The sequence below is a fragment of the Thalassophryne amazonica genome, chromosome 16, assembly GCF_902500255.1.
Source record: "Thalassophryne amazonica chromosome 16, fThaAma1.1, whole genome shotgun sequence".
NCBI classification, from domain to species: domain Eukaryota; kingdom Metazoa; phylum Chordata; class Actinopteri; order Batrachoidiformes; family Batrachoididae; genus Thalassophryne; species Thalassophryne amazonica.
Genome location: NC_047118.1, coordinates 14573565 through 14596209, shown reverse-complemented (window position 1 = coordinate 14596209; position 22645 = coordinate 14573565).

Here is a 22645-nt window from a genome sequence, read left to right as displayed (position 1 = left end):
ATTAATTGCCACAGTTTTTTCAACATCATCACTGCTTCCCACAGTGTAGAAATACATGGGATATATACAAGTTTGGCTCAAAAGTACCGACAAATATATACAATTTTTTGCATTACTTTTTGTACTTTTTAGTGCAACGTTTTTGTGAGAATACTATTAGGCTTTCCAGAGAATCAGAGGCAGAATAGCCTTTATTATAAGTATCTTCAAGGAATACATGAAATTTGACCCCGGTTTGAACTGTGCTCTCTTTGTACAAGCATGTATAAATTAACACTAAACACTAAATAATTCAAAAATAAAAATGTGCAATAAAAAGTGTGCAAGGGAGAAACAGGCAAACAGATTGAAGTTGTACATAAGGTATATGAATTAGTGAGTTTTTGACAGGTTAAGTTTTTCATCAGTGGGATGGCCTGTGGAAAGAAACTGTTCCTGTGTCTGGTTGTTCTGATGTACAGATCTCTGTGACATCAACCAGAGAGGAGTTTAAACAGTGTGTGTCCAGGGTGTGAGGGGTCTGCAGAGATGTTACCAGCTCGTTTCCTGGTCCTGGACTGGTATAAGTCCTGGATGGAGGGCAGGCTGGTGCCAATGATTTTTTTTTTCTGCAGACCTGACAGCTCATTGAAGTCTGTGCCTGCCATGTTTGGAGATAGAAGGACACCAAATGGAGATGAAGATGCACAGGACAGACTGGATGAAGGATGGAGGTGTCTGAGGAAGTACACCCTCTGCTGTGCTTTTTTCCTGATGGAGTCTATGTGGGAGGTCCACTTAAGATCCCAGGAGATGGTGTATCCTAGGAATTGGAAAGTGTCCACAGTAGAAACAGTGTTGTTGAGGATGGAGAGGGCAGGGGGAGGGGGTGGGGGGAGTGATGAGGTGTTTCTCCTTAAGTCCAATATCATCACCACAGTCTTGAGCAGGTTCAGCTCCGGGTTATTCTGACCACACCAGATGACCAACTGTTCCACCTACTGTCCCTATGTAGCCTCATCACCATCCTGGATGAGACCAATAATGGTGGTGTCATCCGCAAAACTCAGGAGTTCAGCAAAGATCCTCTGAGGTGCAGTCACTGGTGTAGAGGGAGAAGAACAGTGGGGAGAGCACACACCCTTGAGAAGCACCAGTGCTGATTGTCCGTGTGCTGGATGTGATGTTCCCTAGCTTCACCTACTGTGTCCTGTCCATCAGGAAGTTGGAGATCCACTGACAGGTGGCAGCTGTCACAGAGAGGTTGGAGAGTTTTTGGTGGAGAACATCAGGGATGATGGTGTTGAACGCTGACCTGAAGTCCAGAACACAATCCTCACGTATGTCCCTGCAGAGTCCAGGTGCTGCAGGATGTAATGCAGACCCATGTTCATATATCCTCAACTGACCTGTTTGCTTGGTAGGCAAACTGCAGGGGGCCCAGCAGGGGTCCTGTGATGTCCATCAGGTGGCTCATCACCAGGTGTTCAAAAGAATTCATGACTATAGATGTCAGGGCGACGGGCCTGTAGTCGGAGCCAGGAAGAATTCAGATTTGGACTTCCATAATGTCCTAAAACTATTTGTTGCAGGATAGAGGATGTTTAACATAATCCCATCCATATGTAATTGTTAAACATAGATAAAAGCTGATATTGTATAATGTGACGTCTGATGCTTCAACTGCTTTGCGTCTTTTGATTTTTTTCCTTCCATTCTTGCTGCCTAAAAGATTTTACAAGCAGCTCTTCTGCAATAAAATGTGCTCCATTTGACAAGGTGTTACATTAGAACCCCCCAGTTATAATGTAACAGCAGAGTATCACCTCAACAGCATTCTCCACCTTGTGATCCTATTAAGAACACTCAGTGCATTTTCACAAGACCCACCACCAGTGGTCCAAAGTAAGAGACTTTCAACACCACTGAAAATAGTCATATAGCAAACCCCCCCCCCCCACCCCCCCGCTGAGCGGCTGAAGGCACTTTCAATCATGTGACAGAGGGGAATTGTGACCATGTATATTTTAATGCGTAATCAAGCCAACGCTCAATAAGTAAGTCCACTTCGCCGGCTAATAGATTGCATGTTGGACACACCAGCTGAGCTTGGTCACCTCACCGGCCCCGCTGCCACCAGTAGTCCAGCTGAAAATCATTAGGCATGAGTTATAGCTTTGGGTTACAGCTTGGAATAAGGCTGTGTGAATTTCACTGTAATACTCCTCTGGACCTCTCAACAAACCTTGCTGGCAATTATTAAGCCCGAGAAGTGATCTGTCTTATGTTGCCTATCATTAAGGCTTTCTTAATGATATTTTAATTTATCCTATATAATATGATATAATAAAACATCTGTTTTATTAATATTTTCACCACATATTCCCCAGGAACACACTAAGGGGAATATGAGAAAGATTCTGCACTGAATTCAATGATTCCATTCACTTTATCTATACAGTGCCAAAATGTAAGTCGCCCCAAGGTGCTTCACAAGAGTAAGGACTAACGGTGACCACCTGAGCAAGCACATTGACAACACTGGTCCGGGAAAACTCCCTCAGGTATTTTTTGATTACAGAAAGAAACTCCAAGGAGACCAGGCTCAATGGGGTGACCATCTGCTTTGGCCATGCTACCAAAAAGAAAATGACAAACAAATAACAAAGCATGTAACAAAAAAGCAAATAAACAAAGCAAATAACAAAACAAAGGAATGTTAACATGTAAAGGCAGAATTGTTGAAATTAATCAATCCATGTACATATAAAGTTCAGGAATTGCAGCAACTCATTGGCTCAAAAAACATCCAAATGGCAAAGAGCAGAATCCAAGCAATGGAATACATACAGTAAGTCAGTGTTCCATTAACCTTTTCTACTCATAGTAGGACATGCTTGAGGACATATCATTCAAAGTCAGACAGTCCACACTTTCCAGACTTACAAGCAGCACTTCCCCAGTGGGAACAATCCCAGATGTCATTCTCAAGAGTTGGACCCCGCAGGAAAATGTGGACGGCTGGCGAACAGAAGGATCCAGGAAGCCTGACGTCTGCCTTTACATCCACATTACCTCTATCAGAAAATAGGCAGAATCTACTAGTAAGAATGAAAAAAAAAAAAACCCACAGCAACACCATCTCACAGCAGCAAAATAACATACAGAATGCCCTGCAGGATATCCCTAAACTTCACTAACATTCCCCAGAATTTGCATATGAAGTTGAAACACCTTTAGCACAATGAACTAGCAATTTTTTTTATTTATTTATATAAAATCTCCCTCTCGGGTAGTACAACGGATAAATGTAACCATATGAACTTTACATTTGTTTCACAATTTGTTAACACTGTCATACCATTTAAGAGCTGGAAAATTATACTATGCTATTTATGTTAAGCTAACACCAACAGTTGTCTTCTTCTGGGCTTCTGCTGCGCCACTGTCAGGATGGGCGACTGCCCGACATCCATAGCGGCTGAACCCGCAATGCAGACTTCCAGACTTGTTGTTGGAGTAGGAAAAAACATGGTCTTTATTTCAGGCTTTGGTTTGGTGCACAGGTGATCAAGCAGTGAAGCAGAGGTACAACTGGGGTCAGACAAAAACGCAGTCATGATCCAGCAGGGGTCAAGGCACGAGCAAACACAGTAATCAAGGACGAGTAGTCGAGGAAAAACAGAGCAACAATCGATACATGGCTTGGCAAAACAGGACTGAGAACTAAAGGCTGGGATGTGTGCAAAAAGTGACAACAAACTGGCAAATGTGTGGTGACTGGGTGGAGATTAAATAGGCAGGTGATAACAAGGTGCACATGAGGAACAATGCAGAAGGGGGTGTGACTAGTGAACAAAGATTATATATGGGGCAAGACAGTGTGGAAGGGAGTGCACAAAGTGGCATGATGTAATAGACAAAGACACATGAGCTGGTGCAAGAGCGTGAATGAATGGAAACAAAACAGACTGAATCAAAGTGAGGGAAAAACATAATGGCAGGTGCAGGACTTGGAGTGACCATAAGTAACTGGGCGTGAGACAAGGAACGAAGACATGATGGGAGGTGTGGAGTGGGAACAAATGGTAAAAACAGAACAGAGCTAAATTGGAAATCATGGTTAGAATATAATGCAACAACAACAACAGGAACCAAAATCAAACATGAGCATGAGAACAAAAGCAACTAGAACTGATCAGGAAATCAATTCAAAAGCAAAATTAAACAGGAACAGACTAATAAACAGAAATCAAACCCAATATAAAAGTACAACAGCCAACATATACAGAAGAAAGCTAAATGATAAACAATGAAAACACAAACCGGCTGAACAGAACTAGAACAGAACTGGACAATGGCTTAAGTATGAAAAGTAACAAAGTGATAAGAATAACATAACAGAATACCTCATGATGAAAGTAATTACTGATAAATCAAAGCTGAAGCAGACGGAAAACCACAAAACAGGGAAAAACAAGGGCTCAGCACCCTGTGGAGCATCCGCTCCTCCTTCCATGACAAAAACTCCTGTAACAGTGGAATGTGCCGTTCATTTCTAAACTGGACGCTGTGTTTTATCCAGGATGTCCTCTGAGTAGCACAGAAATTGCGGAAGACGTGGACATCAGCACTTTTTCGGCACATTGAGACAGACATGCGCAGGAATTCCACGCTTCACGGCGGAGCCGCATGGCGCAATGCAACGCATTGATGAAGCCTCACAGGACATGTTGGGGCATGTTCAGCTCATGCACAATTTCTCGGATAGTCACATGACTAAAAAGCCACCGACAGCCGTCTGAAATCCATCTCAAAGCCATCCTGTGAGACCAACACGGAGGTGGTTTTGTCCTGTGCCATGAGCGGCATGGTGGCGCAAATAAAAAAGACACATAAATGTGTTCACATGCTGATGCAACTTGGTGGACAGATGATGACAGAAATGGTCCAGAAGGTTCCACTCAGTACAGTATCCAGCACTGGACAGGGAGGTTGTGAGTGTCAAGAGAAGGAAAAATGACTTATATCATGACTTATATCAGCATACTGTTGTATGTGAGTCTCCTTTCTTTGAAGAAATAACGTGTAAATGATTATATGTGACACAGTGTCTCCTCTGTGACGCACCGCTGTCACTCCTTTCTTGATTTAAGACGAATCAGGCACTTCAGTGAAATCACCAGTCACAGCTCTTTATTGCCGCAGCTTTCATATTTCTCAAAGCAGTTCACCTTCAAACCCAAAATACTGTATAGTATTTGTTTCCTTTTGACAGGTTTCTGTGGTCAAAATTTCCCAGAAGTGCTCGATGCTGATTATTTTCACTTTATCCATCACCTTGAATTCATCTTAAAAAAAAAAAATAAATCATTCTTTATGACAAAAGCCGTGCAAGTTTATCAATCTGTCACTCTTACTTTGAAATTTTGTTTGTTTTTTTTGTACTCACAAATGTGGAGGAGGAAAAACATGGAAAATTAAGATACACAGCCTGAACACAAATAAGCAGATTGCATTTTGTTAATTTGTGATCCACCTATTGAGTTTGTAATTGATTTTTAAATATTTTGGTGATTTACAAGTTTCAACTTGTCGTGCCAAATTGTGACAGCCTGATGTCAAATCCCTGGCTTGTTTTTTTGTTTTTTTTTCCCCCACTTTGACTCTATTTGAGGCCAGTAAGAATGTCCGGTCATCTGCAATGTTTTCTTCAAGACTTTTGATAAACAAAGTCGCACTTTTGGACTGAAACAAAACTTGGTTATTTGTGAAAAGTGATGAAAATTATGAGATAAGAAATTAGCTCAAAATTATGTTTTGTTAAATCTGGTGGTTCCCAACTTTGTTGCTTTGGTTCCACTTATGTGTTTTTAGATCTATAACTCCAATCCAGACAAGGCATACTTTTTAGTTTTGATATGGACATACATCTGTATTTTACATTTCTGACTGTGAGTTAGCCAACTCTGAGGGTTGCTTAAAAAATGCCCTCTAAATTTTATGGAAGTCACTTTATTTTTTTACACTTGAGAATGCCCTCTGATAAATTATATATATATATATATATATATATATATATATATATATATATATATATATATATATATATATATATATACATATATATATATATATATATATATATATATATATATATATATATATATATTTTTTTTTTAACTTCATGGTCCATAGACTATTTTATGTTTTTTCTGCATTGTTTTACATTATATAGGCAGTTTTATTTGCAGGATTTCAAGGTGGAATATCATGAACTCTCGCGCGCAAAACCATGGGCCAGTGCTCTTACCCTGTGGGCCACTAACTTCTAAATTCTACTGGCCCTGTGGGCCAGTGGGGCAAATTGGTTTATGTCAAGCCCTGACACATAATTTTGACAGCCTCAGAGCAGACAAAGCTTCATGACCCTCTTAATGCTCTTTGGTGCAGCCCTAAGGGCCCCTTCACACATAGTGTGAAGTTTGGTCGAAGTACGCACAAAGTGCGCATGAAGGAATTGTGTGCAAAATGTGTAAAATTGTCCCTGCCTCAAACACCTCGTACACCTGTTGCTACAACTATTTGCGTACACCAGTGGCTGAAAGACAGAGTGTGCACTGTGTGAACCCATCGATCCCTCTCACGGCAGTTGTCAGCTATATTCCAGCTGACACGCACGAACATCTAACACCGGACGTTTAGCACTTAGAAAATGTGTGGCCATTCGCACTCTTGGCACGACAGCAATCTGCAAACAATCACTGTGGTGCTGGCAGTAAAATTTGTGTAAGTTCCCCACGAGTGTGGCTTTGGTATGTGTGCTGAACTGACAAGAGGTGTGTCCGCCCACTGAAGCGGCTGTGGAGATCTGTCAATCTGGACATCCCAGCTAGACAACAGGTACTGTGTTTGGACAGACATGGACTAACAACTGCCCACTGTGACACGCATGTGTCTGTTTGCTGTCATGTGGACATAAATAAAAACATATATCGCTGTGGTGATATATGCTGTGGGCTGCAGCATGTGCACACTTGCTTGCTGCAGCCCACTGACAGCTACCCCCAGGTTGAAACGGACCATTAAATCAGAACACACAGTGGAAGATCTGACTTTCACGTCACATGATCCATATGACGTGGTCGGGTAGGACACGCATGCGGGCCGGCTGGACATACACCAGCAGATGTGGACATGCAGACAGCAAACTGTCATTCATGTCACTTCATGACTGTATGTTATTGACCATGGGTCATCTACAGAGGAACAGACAGATCATATTTGTATTGCCCGCTTGATAAGAGGGATTCAATATAAAATGGAATGTTTTTTTATCTTTTTTAAAATACATGCATCTCTTTGTTGATTTCAGACATTTTCCCCACACCATTTATAGGCCAGTGACGGTAGCTCAGTGGTAAAGTTTTGAGTTGGCAATCAGTAAAGTGCAGGTATGAATCCTGTTGGTGTTATGTTTTTTTAATATTCCACATCAGTGGTGTGATGTGGTTCCACAGGTGCCAACTGGTTTTTTATGTTTTATTTATTCCACATCAGCGGCGCAATGTGGTTCCACAGGTACCAGCTGGTTTTTATATTTTAATTATTCCACATCAGCAGCGTGATGTGATTCCACAGGTACCAGCTGGTTTTTATTTTTTATTTATTCCACATCAGTCGAATAAATGTGGAATAATTTGCATTAAAATTTTTCCAGAATATAATAAACAAGAATGTCTTTATTTAAAGCATATTTCCAAACCTTTTTTCTAGACTCCCTCTAAGTTTCAGTAAGTGAACTGTTTAGTATTTGAGCTCAGAACACAAGCTCACACATGAATCCATCACACCTACACGTTATGCCCACATTAACACAGTGGGTGCTTTTGTTGTTCATTAGAACTGTAAATACCACAATTCAGAGGCAGCTCAAACACGTGTCACACATTTAATTGTTGTATGATCCTATATGGTGCCTTGAAATAAAAATACAATCATTTTTTCTTATTTAACTAAAAATTAAAATGCCACAAGAGATACAAATACAGAGAATAAAATGAATACTGAAGGCCAAGAAGGAACTGTTAACAGAATGGAACTATGTTATTCTTTAGGTAAAGTTTTTTTCACATGTCTGCCTGTTTTTGACCCCATCTCTGCCTAATTTTTCGGATCCTGTTGTTTATCTTGGCCTGCCTATCTGTGTACTGAACCCTGCCTGAACATTTATTAAACCCTGTGTTATTGTCATCTCAATCCTGCATTTGTGTCCAGCCATGCTGTACCAGTAAACCTGACACATTTACCACCTGCTACAAACATTTTTTTCATTGACTGCCCTATTTCTAGCTCTTCCATATCACGTAAAATGTCTAAAATCAAAGCACGAATACAGTAAAACATATATATTTTATACACAGTCACCATGAGGCATTAATTGTATATGAAACATTTTATTTGTGGGGGAGAAATTATTATTACTTTTTTCATTGGGTAACCATGAGTCAGTGTGGTCACCAAGCAGTTAATGTTGTTTCAAAAGTGGAAGGTTCCCGGTTCAAGACCACCATTCTCCATTCTCCATGCAATGTGGTGTTGCATCAGGAAGGGGATCCGGTGTAAAACCTGTGCCAGATCAACATGCAGATTCATCTCTGATGTGCTGTGTCCACTACAAGTGGAAAAAGTGAGAAGCCAAAGGGACTTACTACTTAGAAACAGTGATACCTTAAATACTAAAATGTAACATGATGACTACTACTATGAGTACTAGTACTAATAATTATAATAACTGTTTATATAGTACACAGTAACTCAGTGCAGCCAGTACATTCTGAGTGCCGGTCCCAATCCCGGATAAATGAGGAGGGTTGCGTCAGGAAGGGCATCCGGCATAAAACAAGCCAACCCAACTATGCAGACTCAGAATCGGGCTACTGCTGGGCGAAGACGATGAAGAAGAGGAGGAAAACATTGCCACGAACAGCGGAAGAAGAAGAAAACTAGAAGGGTGGAAATGAGAGTGGGGACTTTGAATGTTGGTAGTATGACTGGTAAAGGGAGAGAGCTGGCTGATATGCTGAGGATGGAGCCACCAGGCAGGAGGAGAAGAGGGAGACCAAAGAGGAGGTTCATGGATGTGCTGAGAGACGACATGCAGGTGGTTGGTGTGACAGAGGAAGATACAGAGGACAGGGTGAGATGGAAACGATTGATCTGCTGTGGCGACTCCTAACGGGAACAGCCGAAAGACAAAGAAGAAGTTTATATAGTACACAGTAATAAACATCAATAATAAAAGAACACTTCAACGATGCACAAAAACCCCAAATTAAAGAGTTGATTAAAAAAATCAAATTGAACTCACGTTTTTCTTGTAGTGTTTTCAGTACTGTGACCCGGCAATCTGTTTCATCTGACAATTTCTTCTGTCCACACCAAGTCAAATAACATCCAATATGCTGTCCAACACACATTTATTTGCTCCTTTTTAGAATTTAAGAATTCTTATGTTAAGAAACAGCACAGGCTGTGGTGTGCACATGGCTTCCTCCATGTTGCTGAGGGCCGGCAATCCGTCTCCATCTGATAATTTCTACTGTCCAAACCGAGTCAAATAACATCTAGTATGTTGTCAAATGCACATTTATTTGCCAATCTTCCTTATTTTTGGAATTTAAGAGTCCTGATCTTAAGCAGCACAGATTACGGCGTGCACATGTAGTACAGCGAGCTCCTGTCTGTTGATATACAGTTGACTAGTGTGAGTGACTTTCATAGGGAGGTGTTTAGAGCCCATATAGTTCTTCACATTAGGGCACTTAACCTCCAGCAGTCCAAATAGAGGCTGTGTGAATGATTTGAAAATCAAGCCATCTGCTGAGGCACCAGTCCAAGAGGGATCAGGGTGGATGACAAGGCGACTGGGCGTGAAGTTGACATTTTCCATCCTGCAGTGTTCCACTGCACTTCAAACTCTTTCTGCAGTCTGTCTTGTTCCTTTGAGGATTCTTTCTGCGAGAGATTCTGCAGAGCTTGTTCTCAAAACACACCTCTCTAAAATGTGAGGGTGGTGATCCTAGGCCTACAGAGCTAATAGCACTCCTGGTCTGCTGCCTGCTCTCTTGTTGCTGCTTCAACTTTACATGTCATGTCTAGTGTGACCTCAAGCTTTTAAGCTGGACGTGCTCCTCCTCAGTGCATACATGTGTGCACTCTACTGGGACAATCTTGTGCTCCCCAAGTGATAGTGGTGGATAAGGTGGGGGATGTTTTGCATCTTGATTGTCTTTGAGTGGAATATAGGCTACTGGTATGAATGCCTACTCTCCTGTTGTGCTAAACCAAACTCTGTCACAACAAGGGTCATCTTCTCACTGATGCTCATAGTTGCAGCTGTAGGTTTCTCTGTAATGTCAAATGTAATGCCATCAAAGCAACGTCTTTTTCAGGGACGTCCCTGCTTATTTCAGCAAGACAATGCCAAGCCACATTCTGCACATGTTACAACAGCGTGGCTTCGTGGTAAAAGAGTGCAGGTACTAGACTGGCCTGCCTGCAGTCCAGAACTGTGGCCCATTGAAAATGTGTGGCACATTATGAAGCGCAAAATATGACAACAGAGACCCCGGACTGTTGAACAACTGAAGTCGTACATCAAGCAAGAATGGGAAAGAATTCCACCTACAAAGCTTCAACAGTTAGTGTCCTCAGTTCCCAAATGCTTATTGAGTGTTGTTAGAAGGAAAGGTGATGTAACACAGTGGTAAACATACCACTGTCCCAGCTTTTTTGAAACGTGTTGCAGGCCTCCATTTCAAAATGAGCAAATATTTACACAAAAACAATAAAGTCTATCAGTTTGAACATTAAATATCTTGTGTTTTTGGTGTATTCAATTGAATATAGGTTGAAGAGGATTTGAAAATCATTTTATTCTGTTTTTATTTACATTTTACACAATGTCCCAACTTCATTGGAATTGGGGTTGTAGATCTGACCCTTGGAAATTGTCTTGGGATGAATTCTGTTGTCATTTGGTGCTATATAAGTAAGTTCAAATCAAATGAAATGATTCACAGAATTTGGAAGAATTTCAGTGCATGAGGAACAAGGGTGCAAGCCTAAGTTGAACACCCGTGAGCTCCAATCCCTCAGACGGCACGGTATTAAGAACCGTCATTCATCAACAGTTGGTATAACCACAAGAGCAAGGGATTACTTCAGGAAACCTTTGTCAAGGACTACAATATGGAGTTACATTCATAAATGCCACTTAAAACTTTACTGTGCAAAAAGCAAAAGAAAAAAGTGCCTTATCCAGTAGTGACATTGACTTTACTTTGACAGTGACTTTGCTTGGCTCAGAAGCATCTAGGCTGCACAGTGGGAATGTTTTTTTTTTGAAGAAGAAGAAGACAAAATGGATGCTGTGTTTGCCAGATCAAAGACAAAAGGCCTTCCAGACTGTTATGAGCAATACGTCCACAAGCCAGAGTCTGTCATGGTACACTGTAAAATCTGACAATTTGACTTTATTTAAAAAACTGTGGAAATCGATTGCCTGAAAAAAAGTTAAGTAAAGGATAAGTAGCTACATAAAATGTATTTGTCCTTTACTTAACTTTTTCCAGGAAATCTGTTTCCTTTTTTTCAAAAGCAAAGTCAATTTGTCAGCTTTTACAGTGTATGGGGTTGTGTCATTGCCCTTGGCAAATTAACACTTCTGCGATGGCAGCATTAATGTAGACATTTCCATTTCCATTTCAGAGCAACATGCTACTGCCTTCAAGACAAAATCTTTTCTAGCATTTTACAGCAAGACAATATAAAACCACATTCTGCACACACTGCAAAAGCATGGCTATGGGAGAAGAGGGTACAGGTGCTGGACTAGCATATATATATGTTAAAATCCTACAAATATTAATATGCAAGCACAGTCCTCTGCAGTGCAGTTAGGGTTAGAATAAGAACAAGAGGAATATGTCACTTTTCCCCCAAAATAGCTTGCATAGGTCATATGATCACAGCTGATAACTACATGATTCATATACAAGTTATTGTACATTGCTGGACATGAATTGTGGGACTTTTCGGATGCTTAACATGAAACCTCAACTATATTTAAAAATAAAAGATAAAATCTCATTTTGCAGAATGTAACAGCTTAAATAGATTTGTTTAATATAATGAAGTTACACAAACGGACCCCCCCCCCCCCCACACACACACACAACATGCTTCCAGCTGTTATGTGTCGACGTGGGTTGAGGAGCGGACCTGCGTCAGACGGAACCCAGCGCTACAAATAACCAGAAAAGCGGTTCCAAAAACAATAAATTTATTTCACCCACTGGTGCATAAAACGTGTAAAAACAGAAATAGCTTCCTTCTGGTGGAGTGAAGGCTGGCACGCTCTCTAGCGCCCAAAAGGACCGAAGCCCGGCGCTCCTGGACCCACTACCACCGCCAAACACCCCCCAGGTGGACACGACAAACCGACTCTCTGCGAAGCATAGAAGAGGTGAGGTAAGTTAACAGTTACAACTAATATCCTTCAAAAGACACACACTATCAGCAACACATACAGGTCTGTATTTTAAGCTTTATGCAAATAAGCAGCTTCTCACAACAGGTGGAGGACCACTTGTCCGCATGCCACAGCAGTGAGAAGCGAGCTGCACAATCCTCATCACAATTCAAGTTTACTGCGTAACAAAATACCAAGTTACTATCAACAATTAGTCAAACACTTAATCACCTTTGATGTGTGCTGACAGCATGTGTCCCTCACCCTTCCTTGCTTCACGGGCTCGATGTGTCAAACCCAGGCGCGGTCCTCAGCGTCTCACAAACGAACATCACAAGGTCGAGTTCCCGGCAATTCTGCTTGAATCACACATGACTTAAATGCAGAACGCCATCCAATTATCTGCTTCAGCTAAAAGGTTGCATGTGAGCACCATTCACAGGTGCTACACATGATGTTGATGAGGGTGAAGGATTCTTCAGCCAGCACCTTCTCCACAGACAAATCAGTTCTCATGCCACCTGGAGAGCAAAGAAAAGAAAAGAACACCAAAATATCCAGCCACACCCCCCAACACACAACACCAGCATTTGTTTTCAGTTTACTGCAGCAGTTTATCCCCCGTCGTACCAGAAAAAAGTAATATTTTTCTAATTTATTGCATCTTGAAGAGGAAATGATGACTTTTGTGCAGAAACAACACTCACATTGTGTGTGTCTCTTCATGCTAATAAAATCCCTTCATTTTATTGAAGTATAACAGAAAGCAAAGAACAGGGATAACAAGGTTTTATACTCCTATATAGCATCCTCAGCAACGCCTTCAGTGACACAATCAATTAGTTTTCAACCATTCTGATGTGCTAAAGAGTCACATTTCATTTTGCACAAACAATAGAAGAGACAAGACTACACGAGCAAAGAAAAGCAATCCTTTTGCTCCGGTGGTCCATGGTAGATAGATGATTCCTCCAGGTAGGTTTTTTTTTTTTGTTCAGCTGAACTGCATTGATTTGGCAGCATCGGGTGGATGTCACACATGCACTGAACAATGCTCAATGACTTTGCTATCCTATTCCCATTTAAATTGCCTGTATGTTTCCTCTCTGACACCTGTTTAAATCAATGCTTTCCTCTGCAGGTCATGGGCTGAATGTACTAAGGCGCACACCAGCCGCCTCTCAAATCCACTAAAATCAACACAATAATTGAAATATTTTCAAGCTGATTACACCGAAGCCCGCGGCTTGGCTGGTTGCTAAGAGTACGCTCCCTAGTTGCTAGGGGGAGTAAATCATCTTGCATTATTTGATTTTTGTTACTGATATGAAGCTGCTAGTCCCTCGATTAAATGTCTCGCCAACACCTAGGGGACGGACAGGAGAGGAAAAATAAAATAGTCACTGCAAACCTGTAAAATAGTATCTGTACCTTCTCTTTTCCGTGGGGCTTCAGCACAAATCTATCCACTTGTTTATGTTTGTTGCTGCAGAAATAAGCAAAGCTCGAATTCCACTTTCATTGAGGAAAAATAGAAAAGACAGCAGAATATCTAGGAACCCACAGACCGCCGCACTCCGGTTTGATAAGATCACAAGTAATCTGTCCCTCCTATCAAAAGAGATTGCACTGTTGAACACCATCTGTTTTTGTTGCTGTTAGAATAATGCCATTTGAGCAGTGACAAACTTCAGTCAGACAAATAAGGGTAACATTAAATCGACAATATTTGCAACTGTCAAATAAAGTTGGGTGATTCTTTAACTACGGGCACTATTGGCCTTGTAAATGTAATTTCCACTACACCATTGCCTTACAATATAAAGCGCCTTGGGGCAACTGTTTGTTGTGATTTGGCGCTATATACATGTGCTCTGATGTCACTGTTTATCTCTATAGAAACTACCCAAACAATCTTTCATACAAACTGTTTAAAGGGACATTACAGTGTTGTGGTGGAAATTACGGCAATAGTGTGGGACAACTACATTTTGTTTAAAAAAAAATCACAACAGTTGTATGACATTGAATACCCCAATTATGTTTTGATTATTTTACTGATATTTTATTCAGAGATATTTTAAAACATTAGAAAAAACGTTTCTTTACCATTCATTTTTATCATTGAAGATCAAAAGTCTGGGTGTGGGACAAGCACAAAACGGCAATATTTGCATATAATGATGCTGAAAAAAGGTGAAAAAGTCATCATAGACTACTAGAACAAATTTCTTAACACACTTTCATTGTAAAGATAACTATAAAAGTGTGAAATTTCCCCTTTTTTCTGTTTTTCATACAATATGATCAAAGGACATAATAAGTGCCCGTAGTCTAAGAATCACCCAGTTATAAAATAAACTCGAGAGCTCTTGCTGTGCATTGTCGTGAGATTGGGTTGCTGTTTCTCAGCTTAGCTGACATGCAAGTGTTGTATGGAAGTAAATCTGTGCCATCAGAGTTTGAACTTGAATTTTTTAGGTTTATTTTTTTTAGCATCAAAATCAGAGTTTGAAGTTGAATTTCTAAGGGTGAATTTTTTAGCCTCAAAATATACAGCCTCAGAAACTTCAACCTAAAAAAAACAACCCCCCCCCCAAAAAAAAAATTCAACCTCAAAACAATTCAATCTAAAAAAAAAAAAACAACCTCAAAAATTCAATCTAAAAAAACCCCCTCTACCTAAAAAAATTCAACCTCAAAAAACAGAAAGGCAGGGAGAAGCAATCGATCCCTGTGTGTTAACCCAATGAAACATAACACTGAAATAAGTGGGAGACAATATAAAAATATCAATAAAACATATTTCTGGAGTTGTTTTTGGTTTAAAATTGAACCAACACATCTTTAATAAATGTCTTTCTTCGCCACCAAATTTCATTGTCGTCCAATTATGGCTTTTTGAAATATCCTGCAGGGCAGAAGGCATTATGTAACTAGAGGTACAATCAAAGAAGCAGTTCTAACCTTAAGATCCCTCACATGAAAACAGATTTTATTCCACTGGATACAAGCTTAAAAGAGAACCCCACTGGATGTTACCCATTCACATATATTATTATCATCAATATGCCTGTTTTTTTTTAATATAAAGCTCAAGCTATCCGCATCTCTGTCCAAGGTGCAGATAATGTCAGAATGTCATGTGCTGGATTTGATGACTGCATAGTTTTTGAAATGGATGTGGAACAGACTCTGCCGTGGGAACAGGCCCAATAAATGGCATGATGGATCACCCCTACCTGTGGACTGGATGCCTGCATGGACTTCTCATCAAATTAATCTTTTGTTGTGTTATGTTCTGTTTTGTAAAATTTTGCAAAATCTTGTAACTGTCAGAATGGTCTAAGCAGTGGGTCACCCCTCTTAGTCTGGTCTGCTTGAGGTTTCTTCCTCAGTATCATTAGAGGGAGTTTTTCCTTACCGCTGTCACCTGTGTGCTTGCTCTAGGGGTTGGTAAGGTTAGACCTTACTAGCGTGAAGCGCATTGAGGCAGCTTTGTTGTGATTTGGTGCCATATAAACTAAATAAATTGAAACTAACATCTCCTAAGAAATTGATTAAATTATCTTGCAATGCAAATATATATATATATATATATATATATATATATATATATATATATATATATATATATATATATATATATATATATATATATTTATTTATATAAATTCATTGATTTGTCTATACCAGTTTACTCCAGTTAAGTGTTCACAGGGCAGCTGGAGAATATCCCACCACTAAATTAATAAGTAAGTAAAATTACTTATGAATACTTATAAATAAATCTTCTTTTGCTGCTCCAACATAGCATAGGTCCCTTGGCCTATGCTCCATCACCACACTAAGTTTCACAAAATTTGGCCTGGTGCTTTCTGCATAATCCAGCTGACTGACTGACAGATAGTTACCTTGTCTCTGTGGCGGAGCAAGTAACTATGTGTTATTCAGACTTGTCTCAATTTGTTGTTGTTGTCCATTCGGCCGCTCCCATTTTTGTTCAGGGTCACCAAGTCCAAGTCCGCATTGGTATTTGCCACAAGTTTTATGCCGGAAGCCCTTCCTGACGCAACTCCAGTGCAACCTAGAGAAACACACACAGCCGCTGGTGTTCCAAAGAGGTCTCCCATCCAGGTACTAACCAGGTCCTGCTTATCTTCTGAGATCTGACGGGATCAGGCTGACACAGAGCAGACTGGCTGCATTTGAAAAAGAAAAAAAAATAGTGGTGGCATTGGTGGCGAACACATCTAGATTTTGGAAATGATAGAATGGAAAAACAAGTCTGGACTTTTTGTGTTATCCTTGAAATTCCATGATCAATGTATTAGGCATGTTTTAACACATGATATGTTGTTGTATGTTTTATATGAAATTTCTAAATAAATCAATCAATAGACACAAACAAACATTCATTTTAGCAACTTGTGTAAATTCAACCACTCCTGCTCCTAATTTTCATTATGCATGTAGATTATTACCTGGAACAAGCCCACACATGTCCATCAGGTGGAGTCTGGTATGTTATGCAAGTAAAACAAAGTTGTTTTTTGTCTTGATTTGGTACATCAAGTTCACTAATGGCTAAATAGTTTATCCTCATTATGCTGTTGTGACATTGAGAGTTACAAGGTGTATGCTTTGTATTCCATGTATTGCTTTTGAGTTGTTGTGTTAACAAGCTGAAGGGCATGGACTCATTTATCTATATGCATTAATCTACATAATCATTCATTTCACATTTACAAGGAACATGCCAAAGTGTTATCTTTTGCACAAAAGCATGCTTTGAGCACAAATCAAGCACTTTTGCTCATCATGAGCTCCAACAAATTTATTTCCATCCACCAGCATGAAAAAAATAAATAAAGGTGCTGCATACTTGAATCTGATGCCCCCTGATTACAGCTGGACCTCCCCATCCATTGCATTTAATATTGATACTGCACTGAGGAGGATTTTCTCCAAAGACTTGTCAGACATTGAGGGCTGCTCCAGCCGTCCTTGTCAAATGAGATCAGTGCTCGCCATAATGGTGAGGTCAAGTGGAGGGGCAGCCTCTCTAGTCCATAACAGCCTGACAGCACGCATTATATAATGCTCTGTAAGTACAGAGCACATAGACATACCGAGCGTGCATGCATTTGACACATATCCAAGGTATGCAGTGTCTTTTTTTAATATAAGTGTCGGTCTAATCTGTCAAATTGGAGCGACTTGAATTACTACTTATGCAACATTAGACTCTGTCTATCAAAAGACTAAACTCCCGTGAAGAGAATACAAGCCATTTAACAATGTTCCTTGACCTCAGCTATAAGCCCGGCCTCTGGTTTTCTCATTCTGCAGCCAATAGGAAAAAGTCTAGCTGACAGATTCACTGAAGGAGGAGGGGGGGGGGGTTAGCGGTGATCAGGGTCTGGCAGCTAAATAAACGCCTAACCACAGAGTGGAGTTCCTTCATTAGGCAGCCGTCAGCTCCGGTTCGTGCTAGTTGGATCGATAACATGCTCTTCTTTATTTACCAACTAGCGCATTTCTTGCAGCTGAGTCGTCTTTAAAACGGCGCCGCTGTTTAACCGCTTTATTCAGACTCTGTATGAGACCATCTGGTCCTCCTGTCCTGTAAGTCTCGGCGAAAGCCCCGGCCTGACAAGCAAGAGATATGTCAGCGCAGTCCCGGGCACAAAGCAACATCTGCCATGCCTGACGCCCACCATTGTAAGGCCATTTAATCTGTCTCCCTCCTCCCCTTAACGCCACACAACAGTTCCTCGTATTATGTTTTGCATACTCAATTAGCATTATCATTCTGCTGAAATAGAAGCCAATTTACCTTTAATGACATGATTGTTAGATGAGTGACAGCAGTCGGCACTGACACTATCGCTAGATAAACGGAGGCCTGCCCCTGTTTTCCTGACGGGTTGCGCCGGGGGCCGGGGAAGTCAGAGCCAGCCAATCAGAGCGGCCTGACTTCACCCCTTCACCACCAACATTGTTTCCTCCAGTTCACAGAGGCAGTGTGCTGGAAAATTGAGTCCAGATTCATTAGGTTTTCAGTGTGCCGCTCGAGTCAGTTAAATTGATACATTTCCTAACAAAATTGAAGTGCTTTTGTGGTGCCTGCGGATGGCTGGTGACCCCACTCGGCCCACTGAGCAGCCGAAGCAAGCTGATGGATCCATTAGACCGCTTAGACTGCTTATTCCTCTCTCTCCATCTCTGACTGACACTGTAAATCTGAACCAATTTCAGACTCTAATCACCATTACAAACCCCTTCCACTGTCCATTTGTTACTCCGCAATTCGAATACACTACCTAGATTGGTTCAGAAATACCAGTTTAGAGGGGCCCTCCTGCTTTCCCATGGTTAAATGGCTCATGACGGGTCCTTTTTTTTCGGCTGAGGCAGAAATGCAGTGGCTACTCGAGGAGGAGGAGGAGGAGGATGAAGAGTAGGAGGGCATGACATACAGTGAAACAAAGGGCCTTGAACAATTCCCAAAAGATAAACGGGAATTAAGAAAAACGATAGATAAATGAATAAATACAAGGGTGGTGGGGGGGTGTTGAAGAGTGTGAAATTCAGCGAGATGACAGACAGGCCTCAAGGCCACACTGCCGGCTGTGGCAGAAGGGTGTCCCTTGAATAACAATCACTGTTACACCTCCAAAACATTTCCTCATCCACGAGCCGTTTTTACTCAAGCTTTTATCTGCTCAGTCAACCGCACAGCACTAGCGAAGCGGCTGGAGGATATTATTTCCCCGTTGGCCCCAGTCATATAACTCTGCTTAATATGCACTCTATAATTTAAGAAAGTTGAATTATAACCAGAATATGCCTTGCTTTATATTATCTATCTAACCTTCAACTTTGTTCAACTTTGAATTACTGCCTGAACATTTGCACATAACAGGTTAAAAAAAAAAAGAATGCTTGAAAAGTGGCATGTATTATTTATGCCCTTAAATCATAGTGGTTCAATTGAAGAGCTTATATTAAAAACCGGTGAGCTCACCCGTCAGTCTCCACATCTAATTAACTGCTGCACCTCATATCCTCTAAGTGCACAGGAAACACATTTTAATTGATATTGAGATGTTTATGCCCTTAGAAAGTAATTAAGATTTTCAATTAATCCTGCTTTATTTCTGGACATCTCAGTTTGGTGTCCTTGAACGTCCAGCGATTAATTCCCCAAACCTCTTCCAAATGAGGGAACTTCAATTATTTGCTTTGCACTGATTCCGAACCCTGTGAGTGACTTCTCTGGAGGCCGCATCATCATTTTAAATAAAGCCAACGCAAATCCTGTGAAATTATATTAGATAGGCGAAATTGTCTCTGTGTAACTGATGGCTGTTTGGTACACTCAACAAAAATATTAATGCAACACTTTTGGTTTTGCTCCCATTTTGTATGAGATGAACTCAAAGATCTAAAACTTTTTCCACATACACAATATCCCCATTTCCCTCAAATATTGTTCACAAACCAGTCTAAATCTGTGATAGTGGCCTTTATTGTGGGCAGTCTAAGGCACACCTGTGCACTAATCATGGTGTCTAATCAGCATCTTGATATGGCACACCTGTGAGGTGGGATGGATTATCTCAGCAAAGGAGAAGTGCTCACTATCACAGATTTAGACTGGTTTGTGAACAATATCTGAGGGAAATGGTGATATTGTGTATGTGGAAAAAGTTTTAGATCTTTGAGTTCATCTCATACAAAATGGGAGCAAAACCAAAAGTGTTGCATTTATATTTTTGTTGAGTGTACGAGGTCTGTGATGAAAAAAGTGGTCCTTTTTATTTTTTTCAAAAAAAAAAAAATGGATTTGATTCATATGTTTTTACGTCAGACAAGCTTGAACCTTCGTGCGCATGCGTGAGTTTTTTCACGCGTCGGTGACGTCATTCGCCTGTGGGCAGGCCTTGAGTGAGGAGTGCTCCACCCCGCCCATCGGAATCTCTTTGTCTGAATAACCGCTGCGGACGGCGCGCGTTGCTTTATCAACATTTTTTCTGGACCTGTGAGGAATATCCGACTGGACACTATTCGAGAAATTAAGCTGGTTTTCAGTGAAAAGTTTAACGGCTGATGAGATATTATTGGGTGTTTCTGTCACTGTAAGGACTTCCCACGGAGCGGGACGTTGCGCAGCGCTTCCAGGTGCCGTCGTCGGCCTGTTTCGACCTGAAAACATCCTAATTTAAGGCTTAATTCACCCAGGACGTCGTGAGAGAACAGAGAAGATTCAGAACAGGCCGGCATGAGGATTTTATGCGGACATTCCACTGTTTAAGGACATTTTGTAATGAAAGACGTGCGCGCAAATTCGCCGAGTCATTTCCATGATGACTCGACGAATCTGTGTGCGCCGCGACAGGAAAAACACCTCTGTGTTGAAAACCATTTGTAAAATTCAGGCGGCTTTTGATGGCTTTAAACAAGTGAAGTGAAAATAGTTTGTTGCTCTATAAAAAAGCCCTCCGTAAAGCTAGGACATCTTTCTACTCATCACTAATTGAAGAAAATAAGAATAACCTCAGGTTTCTTTTCAGCACTGTAGCTAAGCTGACAAAGAGTCAGAGCTCTATTGAGCTGAGTATTCCATTAACTTTAACTAGTAATGACTTCATGACTTTCTTTGCTAACAAAATTTTGACTATTAGAGAAAAAATTACTCATAACCATTCCAAAGATGTATCGTTATCTTTGGCTGCTGTCAGTGATGCCGGTATTTGGTTAGACTCTTTCTCTCCGGTTGTTCTGTCTGAGTTATTTTCATTGGTTGCTTTGTCCAAACCATCGGCATGTTTATTGGACCCCATTCCTGCCAGGCTGCTCAAGGAAGTCCTACCATTATTTAATGCTTCAATCTTAAATATGATTCATCTATCTTTGTTAGTTGGTTATGTACCACAGGCCTTTAAGGTGGCAGTAATTAAACCATTACTTAAAAAGCCATCACTTGACCCAGCTATCTTAGCTAATTATAGGCCAATTTCCAACCTTCCTTTTCTCTCAAAGATTCTTGAGAGGGTAGTTGTAAAACAGCTAACTGATCACCTGCAGAGGAATGGTCTATTTGAAGAGTTTCAGTCAGGTTTTAGAATTCATCATAGTACAGAAACAGCATTAGTGAAGGTTACAAATGATCTTCTTATGGCTTCGGACAGTGGACTTATCTCTGTGCTTGTTCTGTTGGACCTCAGTGCTGCTTTTGATACTGTTGACCATAAAATTTTATTACAGAGATTAGAGCATGTCATAGGTATTAAAAGCACTGCGCTGCGGTGGTTTGAATCATATTTGTCTAATAGATTACAGTTTGTTCATGTAAATGGGGAATCTTCTTCACGGACTAAAGTTAATTATGGAGTTCCACAAGGTTCTGTGCTAGGACCAATTTTATTCACTTTATACATGCTTCCCTTAGGCAGTATTATTAGACGGTATTGCTTAAATTTTCATTGTTACGCAGATGATACCCAGCTTTATCTATCCATGAAGCCAGAGGATACACACCAATTAGCTAAACTGCAGGATTGTCTTACAGACATAAAGACATGGATGACCTCTAATTTCCTGCTTTTAAACTCAGATAAAACTGAAGTTATTGTACTTGGCCCCACAAATCTTAGAAGCATGGTGTCTAACCAGATCGTTACTCTGGATGGCATTTCCCTGATCTCTAGTAATACTGTGAGAAATCTTGGAGTCATTTTTGATCAGGATATGTCATTCAAAGCGCATATTAAACAAATATGTAGGACTGCCTTTTTGCATTTACGCAATATCTCTAAAATCAGAAAGGTCTTGTCTCAGAGTGATGCTGAAAAACTAATTCATGCATTTATTTCCTCTAGGCTGGACTATTGTAATTCATTATTATCAGGTTGTCCTAAAAGTTCCCTAAAAAGCCTTCAGTTGGTTCAGAATGCTGCAGCTAGAGTACTGACGGGGACTAGCAGGAGAGAGCATATCTCACCCGTGTTGGCCTCTCTTCATTGGCTTCCTGTTAATTCTAGAATAGAATTTAAAATTCTTCTTCTTACTTATAAGGTTTTGAATAATCAGGTCCCATCTTATCTTAGGGACCTCATAGTACCA